Here is a 13,406-nt window from a genome sequence, read left to right as displayed (position 1 = left end):
ATGTAATACAAATCGCCGTAAAAATACCAATGATGTACTTCCAGAATCAGAAAAAAAAAAAAAAAAAAAATCCTAAACTTTATGTGGAAATAGAAAAAAATCTTGAATATCCAAAGTAATCATGAGCCAAAAAGACAGTGCCAAAGGCACCATTACACCTGAACTCAAAACATACTACACAGACAAAACTAGAAAGTAGCATGGCATTGGCATCAAATAGATAGCTAGTCCACTAGAACAAAAGAGAAGACCCAGAAATAAATTTATGCATTTTCAGCAAGCTGATTCTCTAAAAGTTGCTGAAAATGTGCATAGAAAGCATAGCCTCTTTAATAAAGAGTGCTGGGAAAATTGAATATTCACATGTATATTAAAATTGGACCCTTGTGCAAAAATCAACTCAAAATGATCAAAGACATTAATAGAAGTCCTGGAACTTTGAAAGTACTAGGAAAAAACCAAAGGGGAACATTTTAAGACATTGGTGTAGGCAATGATTTCTTGAATGGGACTCTAATAGCTCAGGAAACAAGACAAAATGGACAAACACGATTGCATCAAGTTAAAAAGTTTCTGTACAGCTAAGGAAGCAAGCAATCAACTATTCATCTGACAGAGGCTTAAAAAATCGAACACCAACAAATCATGTAATTCAATTAAAAAGTCCCAATGAAAACAGGCACTTCTCAAAAGAAGTACTAATGGCCAATAAATATATGAAAAATATGCTCAATATCTTTAGCTATCAGGGAAATGCAAATAAGAAATAGATTGAGATTCCATCTCTTCCCAGTTAGAATGGCTATTCTAAAATAAAACATAAAAACAAAATATGAAAAAGAACAGCAAATGCTGGCAAAGTTGTGGAGAAAAAAAGACTTATACACTCACTGTTGGAGGAAATATGAATTAGTACAGCCACTACTGAAAAATATATAGCTTTGTGAAAAAAACTAAAAATAGAACTACCATATGATCCAGCTACATGGCTCCTAGGCATATATCTTAAAAAAAATGAAGTCAAGATAAAACAGACACCTGCATGTCTGTTGTAGCACTATTCATAGTAGCCAAGATTCAGTCTATGTGATTGTCAATAAATGAGTGGATAAAACAATATGGTATATATATACACAATAAAGAAGAATAAAGTCCTGTCATTTTCAGGAAAATGCTTGGAACTGGACATCATCATGCTAAGTGAAATAAGTCAGACATAAATAAGTATTGCATGTTTTCTCTAAAATATGGAAATTTAAATAATAATAAAAAGATGACCTGAAAGTAGAAGGGGGGCTTTTGTGGACTGGGAAGAGGGCTGGGGCCATCAGGCTGGGGGTGGAGAAGAGAGGATGAGGCAGGTAGAGGGGAGCGGACACGATCAACACAGGGCACACACGTATGGAAAGGTCCCAGCGAAACCATTAATTAGGACACTTAACATACGTTTATAAAATACATGTAAAAAGAAGTTGCTGTTAAGTTACTGGTAGTTCTAGTTCTCTATTACAATTTAGAAAAAAAAAAAAAAAAACTGCCAGGATATAGCCCAGTTGATAAAATGTACTATAATGGGTTCATGATTGCCTTATTTGAAGAAAAACCATAGCTGCAAAGCGTAGTGACACAGTGACTTTTCATAGATGCCAAAGAGTACTTACTTATTGGTCATTATGTTAACATTATTGCTTCTTTTTCCAGGTACCTCTTTGTTACTTGATGAAAATTATACTTTTTAAAAAAATTCTCTTCTGTGAAATGCCATTATTCCCTAAAATGGCACAGTTGCACTTAATGGTGAGGCTTATTAAAGAACTCTGTTTTGTTTGCTTCACACTGTCTTATACAAAATATACAGCTGCAGGACAAGACCACAGATGAATAATATTACTCAGTTCAGAGCCTTCGAATACTGTGACTTATTAAAAACCTGATGGGTAAATTGCCGGTTATCTCATTTTCAATATAAAGAAATAGAGGACACAGGGAATGTGTGCCTGGTGTCCTAGAGAAATCGGTTACAACTTCATAGAAATGAAAAGTTAATTTTGTTTCTCTCTGTCAATTTTGGACAATAGGCAGTTTTATTTAAAGTACTTTTTAGGATAGTTCGAAATCCCACTGCAGTAAAAATTCTTCCTAGACATTAGAGATCTTATTCTGAAAGTAACTGATTTTCCTCATATCAAATTAACTAATTTTAAAAATCCTGAAATCAGAAAATATAAAAATATCCAGATGATGACTATGTCTTTCATGTGTCTGCCTTTCTATCTCCCACAGGCATTGAGCTTGGGTCCTGTCATAAATTTGGCTTGATTCAGGAATAGAAATGAATAAATTGGACAAGGTAATACCCTGAGAAGTGCATAGATTAGAGCTAGATTTATAGTTCGTTAGGGCAGAACTAGAGAACCTACTGTAATTATGTCCTTTGTACAGCATTTCTGGAGGCCCTTTGGTCTAGGAACTCCAAGAGAGCCAGGGCTATTTCCACTATAGCTCATTCACACCTGCATAATTCCAGGAACCTGAATATTTACCACGTAGTCCCTCAATGCAGAAAGTGATGACATGTAAGTCAGCTTTGAAGATGGTGCAGAATATTAACCAGTTAGGCAAGAAGAAAAGTACCCCAGGTGAAGGTAGAAGCTATACTTGAAATGTGCCGGCTATTGCTGCAGATGCACAGGCTTCTCTGATAGAGAAGATGTGGCTGAAAAAAGTTGACCAGAAGTAACCACTGAAGGGCTTTGTTTTGCATGTGAAGCATGTGAGAATTTCCTTCTTGGAGCACTTAAAAAGCCATTGTAAGATCTCCAACAGATGAAGCTTGAGATGGAAGAACACTGTTGTAGAGGAAAATGAAAATCATTTGTAGGACCACTCCACAGTCCAGTGGCGAGAACACTGGTTAGTAGACCACTGCCATTTTCTCAAGAGACTTGGAAGGTCTAATAAGACAAAGACACTTATGAGTATTTTGCCTTTATCAGCAAAATAACCTTTGTAGACTTTATGTAAGTCATTTGGTGAATTTTTTACTAATAACCAAAGATACAGATAGTCATTGGATACATCTGAAAATCTTGGTAGAAGAAATCCACCTTTCAAGTGCCCAATTATTTCTCAGAATTCATCATTAAGAGAGTGAACTCTAACTTCAGAAAAAAACTTCAGTCATGTGTAGCGAGGAGAAGTTCCCAGAAAGATTTCAATCTAGAGAAAAAAAAAAAAAAAAAAGAAATACTCATTTCTCAAATTCCAGCAGTTTCTAGAGTAGAGCTTTTTACCTGCTGTTGTAAGATTATTAGCTCACAAGAAATGGAAGTGGGCATGAGAAATAAGCTCTTCTACTAAAGCACATACTCTGGTGATAAGTATTAAAGAGAATGTTAATTTCCTTCAGAAGTAATATATTATTCTAAAGTCCAGAAATAGATTGCTTTTTCCTGTTGTTTTTCTAGAATTAATATTGAAAGGGTATTACAAGGAAGTATCTGTATTTATAGCAATTTATTTAAAAGAAAATAAAAATTTCAATGACTGGTAAGAGAAATATATTGATATCAAGTTCTGAATTCACTTTGAACAAGAGCTATCATTACTAGTTTTCTTATTCTACTTTGGTATAAATTTAAGCACATGCTTTCCTTGGGGACAAAAGGAAGTTCACAAAATAAAACAAGATGAAACATTTATTGTAAATATATGTATTTGACTTGATCTGACCTATATTTGGCAGGGGATACATTAGCCAGAGAAGACATCCTTAACTGTGATAAGAAATATTATTGAGCACCTACTATGAGCCACTAAGTCTTATAGACACTGGAAATAGAAAATAAAAGAAAGTTTCCAGTATCATGAAACTTACTTTCCATGGATAAAATCAGAAATAAGCAAAATACTGCATGGCAGGTGATGATAAAAGATTATGAAGAAAAGTAAACTAGGTGAATGAGATAGGAAAATAACAATGAGAAAGTACTAAAATGGGCTAGGTGATCAGGGAAGTCCTCTCTGGCAAGGTTATATTTCAGCTGGATATGAACAAAAATAATATAAGGATATCTGTGAGAAAGGCTTTCTACATGTACAGAGCATCAAGTACAAAGGCCCTGTGGCTACAGCGTGCTTGATTTGACCATAAATCTGCAATGTGAACAAGAATAGTGGTAGGATTTGAGATTGTACTGTCCATATTACTTTAATAAAATAAGAGCACAGTGAAAATTTCTTAGTATAGGATTATCCTGACTTCTATCATAAAATAATCACTGTAGAACTTGTGGGAATAGGTTCTGGGCATGGGAAACAGGGTTGTAAATGTGGAATGGGAGTTCCTTTTGTTGGACAAGAGCATCTGGAAGATTAAAGGTGTTGGTTCCAAATTTGCAAACTGGGAGAGATACAGATTTGGGGCATTAGTAGAATAGGGTAGAATCTAATTTGATTTGCCTATTAGATATCAAAAATAGAGATGTCAGTGCATAGTTTTATGTGCAAGTTTGGACTCAGGAGAGAGGTTGCAACCAGAAATTATAACTTGGGAATTGTTAAAACCATAGGAGCTGTTCATAGGCATGCACTTTTCTGAGGTCTCCCAAGGAATGAGAGCAGTTGGAGAGGGAAGGAGAGTTGACTAAGCACTGGGAAATTACTGCTTCGAGCTACTGTTCAAAGTCGTTAACTTGTCAGAAAAAAATGGATATGAACGGAAGGTCTTTTGAAAAATAAAATGGGCCCAAGATCTAAAATCTGATTTCTGGAGGTGCAGAGTGTAAGGAAAGACACACTGTCCAGTGATGACATTAGGCTTCTACCCCACCAGGCAGTCAGAGAGCTCCTCACCTTTCCCACCAGGCTGCTGTCCGGCAGGGTGTACTAGAGGACAGAGTTTTATCCCTGCCAGGCTGTCGTAGGTCCCACTCCGTTATGGCAGGAGATCATGGGGACATCTGGCTTCCACCACACTCTCCAGTATGAAGGCATCCTCCACTCCTGTCTGGGGTAATGCCAAAGAAACCTATGGAGAGTCAAGATTCTAGCCACCACCAGGGGTAGGAGGCTACCTCCAATCTCCTGGTGTCAGTGGAGGCTGTCTGAGGAGCTAGAATTCCCCTTCACCGGAAGCAATGGGAAGAGACAGCTCCTTTAGTGTAGGCAGACACCTCAAGGGGCATCCTGAGCTTTCAACCAGACCCCCGTGTCATGCGGAGCTGCTCCTCCTTACCCTGCAGGAATGGTGGCAATGGAAGCCCGCTAAAACAGAACGTGGAAAAATACCTGCACATCATACCACAAAAGCCCAGGTTTCAACTGAAAATCACTCATCAGACCAAGAACCAGGAAGATGTGAAACTTCATGAGAAAAAGGTAATCCATGGATGCAACAGCCAGATGAGAAAGATGTCAGAATTATCTTGCAGAAGCTGCAGGGCAACTCCATGAGAAAAACACTTCAGAACACAATGGCAAACACGCATGGGGCAAATGCAGAAAGCAGAGTCTCAGCGAAGACACAGAAGACATACAGAGGGTCAGCTAAGAAATGCAGTCAGCAGAGAATTATCTTTAATGGAAAGAATATCACCACCAAGCTTATGCGTGTGAGTGTATTCCTGTGCATGTTTTCAAGGTGGAGGGTTTTGGAATAAATAAAGGAGTCCTCATGAGTGAATCAATCTGACTCCAGGAGAAGGCAGAAAACAGGGTAAGAAGGAATGAAAGGTGTTCATTAATTTAAAAAAATCAATCCATGAAACATTTAGTGAAGATTAATATATACAAGGTCTGGGGCTAGGGCATGAAGACAAGTGAGTATGAACTATGCTTCTGCCCTTAAAGATACTACAATCTAGTTAATGAGGTGGGACACACATACACATTAGAAAAAAGGTGAACCTGGTGATTTGAATATGAATAGATAAGCAGTACAGTATTTAGCTCACTGTGCTGAGGCTGAGGTCCTGTGGTATTTCATGTTTTGGTTTTCATGTAAATAATCTATAAAATAGTACAACATATTCTGTGGCATCTAGATATCAGCCTCCTATCTGAAAACTGCAGGAATATTTCATTTGCATTGTGTTTAGTAATCACTGCCTGGTAATCAGGTAACACTGTTTTAATTTCAGTGAACTAATGAAAACAAACAAATAAACAAACAATAACAAAAACCCAGGTGGACCTAAAAGGTAAATAATGCATTTTAAACCTGAGAAAGGTAGATGGCATTGCAGCACACACAAGTCATGGATGCTGCACCAAAACTACCTGAAAAAAAAAAAAAAAAAAAAAAAAAAAAAAACTTAGAGGAGGAGAAATTGGGGTCACAGTTTCAGAGGTCTCAGTCCATGGCTGGCCAACTCTTGTTCTGGGCCTGAGTAACACAGAGCATCGCGGAGGAAGGACCAGGAGGAGAAAAACTGCTCAGATCATGGCAGCCAGTAAACAGAGACAAGGCTGGGAAGGGGCTAGGGACAGATACAGTCTTAAAGGCCAGTAACCTATTTTCTCCAGCCACACCCCACGGGCCAACAGTTATCACCCAGTTGCCCATTCAAATGATGAACCCAGCAAATGGATTAATCCCTGGTGAGGTCAGAGCCCTAACTTGTCTCTAATCCCCATCTCTGAACCTTGCTACATGGGGAACCAGGAGCCAACACATGAGCTTTCGGGGGACGTTCTAGATCCAAATGGTAACAGAGGTTTTGGAATGTTTCCAGTGAAGCTGGAAGGACTGTGTCATCTCACAGGGCACAGCATTAGTGTACTCCTGCCATAATGCCGTGCTCCCTGAGAAGATGAGATCCTCCCTGTGCTTCTCTTAAGTTTGCCATTGTACAAAAGTAGCAGTTAGTTCAACGATCACCTAATGGATGGGAATTCGTTTTCATTTATCTTACTTATTTTAGCTATAGTCGTTTCATCATTTTGTTACTATGAATTATAATTTATTTGATTTTATAGTTACATATAATGTGTAAGAAGGATTTTATAAATAGGTTTCTGTTAGTACTTAGGTTATACTATAACAAAACTAATTTAAGTTGACATTGGTGATCTATGGGATATTTTCCTTTAGAATGGATCCACACCTTCTTGCCGTTGGAGAAAGACTGATTTAAGTGGTCTAGCTGATGACTTGTTCAATGCCATCAGAGGTTCAGGAAGCAGAGAGTAGATGAATTACAGCTGGAGAGAGTGGGCCAGGCAGGCCGTGAGATCATCAGTGCAGTCAGGGTTCTGGTGATGAGAATGTGAATTATGAGCCACAGCAGGAAGACTGTGGAGAGAGCTGAAGGACTCCCACCGCCAGCTTCGGGAATTGGCAGAATGATAGCGCAAATAACAGAAACGAAAAAGAGGCTGGGAACTGACTATGGGGGAAAGACTTGTTTTGTTTTGCTTTAGTTTGTTTTTAAAAATTAGATAAATCAAGGAAGAGGAACAATAAGACGTCCTCCTTAAACCTAGGACTGTAAATGAAGTTAGTGTTGTGCATAGAGAACAGTTTAAAAATGGGGAAAATGAGCTAAATGAAAACTGAGAATTTCAAAGGAGCACACTACAGAGTTGAGGACAAAAATGACATGAAGGGAAAACCAAACAATATATAACAGCCACCAGAGGAAAGTGAATTAACGAACCCTGAAAAATTAGGCTCATAAAGTGTGGAGTAAAATGGTTGAAAATTATAAATTTGCTTAAAGTAAAGCTATTCATCATCATGAACCCCTATGCAGGTTTTAAAATCTACCAGATATCAATAATCACTAAAACACACAGAATGTACAATTCATTTCTTAATTTGTATTTTAGATGAACAGTTACACCTGTACTTATAATTCTATATATGAAAAAATTGCAATTATATTAGATTGCATAAAGAAATAGTATTTAATTATTTATATTTGAATAATGCATTTTATTACTATTCATTCATCTAGACTGCAGGTTTTCACATATTCCTCAAGGAGATGGATGACTTGGGGTTCTACAGTGTGACCCAAATTGTGGCTGTTTCTATACATATCACTTAAAAACAAATTTATTCGGTGGTATAATTTTGAGCAAAAACACACAAAAATATTGAGTAATATGTGATTCCACATAATTTTTAAGAGATAGGCAAATCTAATCAGTGGTGAAAGAAGTCAGCGTAGTGTTTATCTGTGAGGTAGACACTGGGTAGACTGGAAAATATTCTCTCTTGTGACCTGGGCAGCTGGTTGAACACAGATATAAACATCAAACCACTCACAGAGGGGTACACTGATGTTGAGTGCACTTTGTGAAGTCTCCCTTGTCTATATTTTATCTCACTACAAAATGAGAAAGGAAGAATAGAGAGTATACCTGACCATATAGCAGCATAGCCATCAGACTGCAGAGATGTGAAGCTTCACTCTTCTGTGAGGAGAAATACCAGTGATTGAAATGTGACTTGAAGTTGTTAAGTTCTGGAAATTTTGCTGCCAGGTCCAAATGCAAGTACCAAAATAAAGTGAAAGAAGCTGATTTTAAACCCACACAAGAAGACAGATTTTTCTGGGTTTACATAATGAACCTAAAACCAATACTGGCCTCTCCTCCCATCTTTGACATAACCAATGCCCTGTCTCATACCGAAAGACTTGACTGAGTTCTTGACTAGATGCACGAGGCTACCATATCCACAATGGGTATTCTCCAGATGGATTAATTACATTATCGGCACACTTTGGGGGCAATACCGGTCTCTTCTTCCACATAGCCACAGCAACGACAGGCACCACAGTGGCTCTGAGTCACAGGGATTAGAAGAAATGGAGCCCAGGTGGAGTTTCAAGCTGAATAGTCATATCCCCATCAATGCCCTAATGAATGTACAGAGAAATTAAACTAGTCAATTGAATTAATTGCAGGAGGCAAGCTTCCGGCAAAAGCAAATGAATTGATTCAACTAATTTGTGCTCTCTTTGTTTTTACTTAAGATGGAAACTTTGATTAAAAAGATATCCGTTTCCAGTATTCCCACCTGGATGGATAAAAGTGGGACTGAATAATATGTCTTATTCAGAATCTGATAACAGCTAATTGCTTGGGATAGTGAGTTCCTGTGTATCTCTTCTTTAGAAGAACTCATGACTTTGATATGTGGTATTTCAGTTAATCCCTGTGATATTTGTTTATTTTTAAACAGTGTTTCCCCTGACAGACAAAAAAGACAAAACAAAACAAAAAAATAAAAACCCCCAAACTCAAGAAGACTGCTGATAGATACTATTCCATAATTGAAGTTTATCTATAAAAGTATTATTAGCATTAAGTTTGACCCCGGGAGAAGTCAGTTCAGGCACACATGATCTTATTTTGCACTTTCCACTTGGTTTGGTTCCTTTTTTTTTTTTTTTTTTTGTTAGTTTTCATAAAATAGGTATAGGCAGCCATGGTGTGGGTGAATGGGTAGGGGTTGAGGATAGAATAAGATTTGTCCATTGAGTTCTTAATCTTACCTAAAGAAGAGAAAAAAGAGGAGGCAGCTAAGGAACTTTAGCACTTGTGTAAGTAGCCTCATAAAAGAGTGAAAAAGAAAGTGATGTTGTGTCAGTTGTGTAAAGAAGGTATAGTAGACTATGGCTTGCAGGAAATAAATGGCTTGTGAGCTAAGAATGACTTTTACTGAAGAACATATTTCAATTAATTTGATATAGAACTTTAACTCCAAGCCCCAATTAGCAAAATATTGTCCCTCTTAAAAAGGTTTCCATTCTTAGTAGTAGACTTGTATTGCAAAAAAATTAAAAATCTTAGTGATTATGATTATATTTTAAATTATGTTTTCTTTCTATATAAATACCTACATAAAGTTCTTGATTTTGCTTCTTGGTTCATAGAACCTAAAATATTATTCTCTGGCCTTTAGAGAAAGTTTTCCAACTTCTGGGCTACTGCAGTGGTCTTGAAACATTATCATAGGTTAGAATCATCCAAAGCACTTATTAAAACAGATATATTGTCTCATGTCCAGTTTCTGACTCACTATGCCTGGTGTGGGACCTACAAATCTGCATTTCTAATAAGTGCCCAGGTGAAGTCAATGCTGCTGGTGCTAGGAATACATGCTAGGACTCACTGATCTAGATTAATGCCTGTAACTGCAGGAAACTGAAGCCCAATAGATAAGTCACCTACCTACATCACACCAATAAAAGGTCTGAACCATATTTCAAATACAGTCTTGATTTCAGGTTTTGTGTTCTTTTCAGCTGAACAAAAACTTTCCTTGGCTAATGAATTCCATACAAACTTGAAATGAATTAAGAAAGAAAATTCAGCCTGAAAACTTTGTAGAATGATGTCCAAGAATGCAAACCCTATCATTTTGAGGGCCTAATGACTTTTAAAAGCTGTTTTCAAGGATACATTAAACAGTCATTAGATCTGTTTTTAAATGTATCAGCCTGTATGCAACCTGCATCTGGCCCAGAATCAATAACAAGGCCGTGGGGAAAAACCCATGTAGTGAGTTCTGTATGGGAGGTTGTTAATCTAATTGGGCTGTACCACACTGACATCAACAAAATCACCAACTTGCTCATGATTTTATTCTTTTATTTTTGGTTTGGTATCAGAGAGTTAACTCAGGAGTACTCAACCACTGAGCCACATCCCCAGCCCTAGTTTGTATTTTATTTAGAGACAGGGTCTCATTGAATTGCTTAGCACCTCACCATTTCTGAAGCTGACTTTGAAATCAAGACCATCCTGTCCCAGTCTTCTGAAACAGTGGGATTACAGGAGCGCTCCACCACGCCCAGCCATTATTTCATTCCTATAGAGTCCTTTCTTACCTACTAAACAAATCATCTCAAGAAATCCAAAATAAAAAAAAAAAAAAAAAAAAAAAATCTCTGAAAAATCTAAGTAAAGAATTGAGTGATTTTGCTTAGGATCATAGAGCCGGTTTTTTTGCAATGGAATTTTACAATGTTTGTGTCCTTGGTTTTGCCATGTTCAGTTCAAATTTCCTATTGCTTTTGCTTGGAAAAGAAAGAGTGAAATTACTTCATTTATTCTAATGATAAAATTTAAGTCTTTCCTCCTTTCTATGTGAAGTCAATTTATTCCCATTGCTGGTTCTGGCTTACTAGTAAAGGGGCAGAGCATTATTTAATATTAAATATTTAATATTTAAAGAATGATCCACATAATAAGAGTAAGGATCCTGAAAATAAATACAAACACAAGCGATGTCAACTCATACCATGACCAAATGGTCGCAAAAGTCTCTAAGTTCCAAATGTCATTAGTCATTTTCACTTCAGGATGATAACCACATATCTTTTTTGCAGGTTTTGTGCCAGATCATGTTCTGAGTATGCTGAAGTTTTGACCTTTCCAAGAACTCCTTCAAATAAGTGCAATTATTATTTACATTGTCTGTACAATGGGTGGAAAAAATAAGAAATCAGGCAGATCTGTCATAAATCAGTGCTTCTTAATAGGGGCAGAACATTTTGTCACCTAGAGGTACTCTAGGTTGTCACAACACAGGAGGGCAAAGTGGTTGGCATCTAGTTGGCAGTGGTCAGGGATATGGCTCAACTTCCTATAATACATAGAACATCACCTGCTCTCCCCCCACTCACCCTGCAAAAAAAAAAATAAAATAAAATACTTGTTTCAAAATGTCAATAATGTCAACATTGAGGAACAGTGGACTAGAGGTTCTTTTTTCTTTTTTTCTATTTCTTTCTTTTCTTTTCTTTTTTTTTTTTTTCCTTTTCAGTGTTATAGTCTACAATTTAGGACCAGGAAGGACTCATCTATGGCATGAAAGTGACTTAATGTGTAAATGGACTTGCTGCAAATGCACTTCTAATTTCTAGTTTTTAACTTGAGAATTTATCCTGTATTTGTTTGACTGGCACAATCCAGCTCTTGTTTCTTCTCTTTAAGTAAATGTTTACCTTCAATTCTATATCCCATAAATGAAGAAACTTAGAACAAAATCAGGTTTTATGAGATTGAAAGGGAAAATTCTATCTTTCCTTTCTGCACCATTTTATTAAAAAGCATCTGGTCTGGATGACAAAGGATTTTCTCCAAAACTGTCCTTAGGTTTATACCCTTTCCAATGTCTCCACACATCGTCATGGTTATAAAACAGTTTGCTTTCTGTAGATTAGTCTTGGGAAAGTGTTAGCTCACAGTTGGAGGAAAATGTCCACATCTTTGGTTGCACTTCTAATAAAGGATGAAAAATGTTATGGTTTAGTAAGTGGGTTTGTATGTATAAATTTTTCATGAACAGTACACTTTGTGCCTCATTATATCTTGGAGGAGCCGTTTCCTACTATAAGCATGTCTATTTTAAGCAACCGGTGAAAATAAAACTCTTGGAACAATGTGGCGATAAGTATTTTCCTCATTCTTTTTTGTTTCTATAGAAATGCTTTTAGTGTGGGAGTGTTGTGGACATCTCACTGTTGAAGGTCAGAAAACACACCCACCACACTTGACTATAAACACACGAGATGACGGGTGAGTTCATTGCTCAGATCTCTGAGAGACCTCCAGCCTTTGCATTGTTTTGAAGTTTATGCTTCATTCAGAATGAACTAAATTTAAGGATGAGCACTCTTGGGGGTGAAAGTTCAAATTCCGAGCCTGAATTATTAAAGTAAATGTAGAAAACCATGGAAACACTAGGAGAAGTATATTTCTCTGGAGTTGGGAGTTCTGAGGAAGTACAGACAACAGAGGATTAGTAAAGACAGTTTCCTTCAGTGCACACCACGAGTTGACTGCTGTGCATAATCTACTTTCTTTTATCTTATTCCTTTTCAGATATATTGCCTTTCTCATTTTCTGCTTCCTCTGCACTGCTTTTCGTGTGATTTCCCCCCTTTTCCTGGCATTAGCTTTTCTCCTCAGTTACAGTGTTGCAAGGAGACTTAACCCAGGAGAGGAAAACTAAGAATGATAGAGTTCACTGATATATAATCTGCTTTTCATAAACTGTTGAGAAAGATAAGAAAAAAGAAAATGCATTTGTCTGTGGAGTGTCATCACAAGCTAAAGACCTAATCTTTTTCTCATAGTTTACAAAACAATTAAGAGGAGACCTCTTTTCCCTGGAGTCTTGGGAATTAGCATTAATATATCTCTTCCTTTCATCACTTCGCACAACATAAGAAAAGAAAAATCTTTAAAATTTCTAAATAGTATTTGAAAATTGGAGACATTGTTATGGAGACACTCAGTGAAATCCTCCATTAGGTTTATTCTGGTTCAACCTACCTGTTGTGTCTGCAGGTAGAACTAAAAAAATATTCAGTCCAACCGCAATAGTTGTGGCAATTATAAAGCCGCAGAGCTCAGTGAACCAGACTCTGGCTGGAACAGAGAGA

General features: G+C 37.1%; 1 protein-coding gene across 1 annotated transcript in view; it reads right to left on the bottom strand.

Annotated features, from left to right (window-relative positions):
• GPC5 (glypican 5) overlaps nt 1-13,406 on the bottom strand; it is a 1,401,099-nt gene that overhangs the window by 108,198 nt on the left and 1,279,495 nt on the right. The window lies entirely within an intron of this gene.

This window comes from Sciurus vulgaris (assembly GCF_902686455.1).
Source record: "Sciurus vulgaris genome assembly, chromosome: 4".
Taxonomy (NCBI): domain Eukaryota; kingdom Metazoa; phylum Chordata; class Mammalia; order Rodentia; family Sciuridae; genus Sciurus; species Sciurus vulgaris.
The sequence above is the reverse complement of the archived record's forward strand: the minus strand, read 5'-3'. Positions and strand labels throughout refer to the sequence as shown.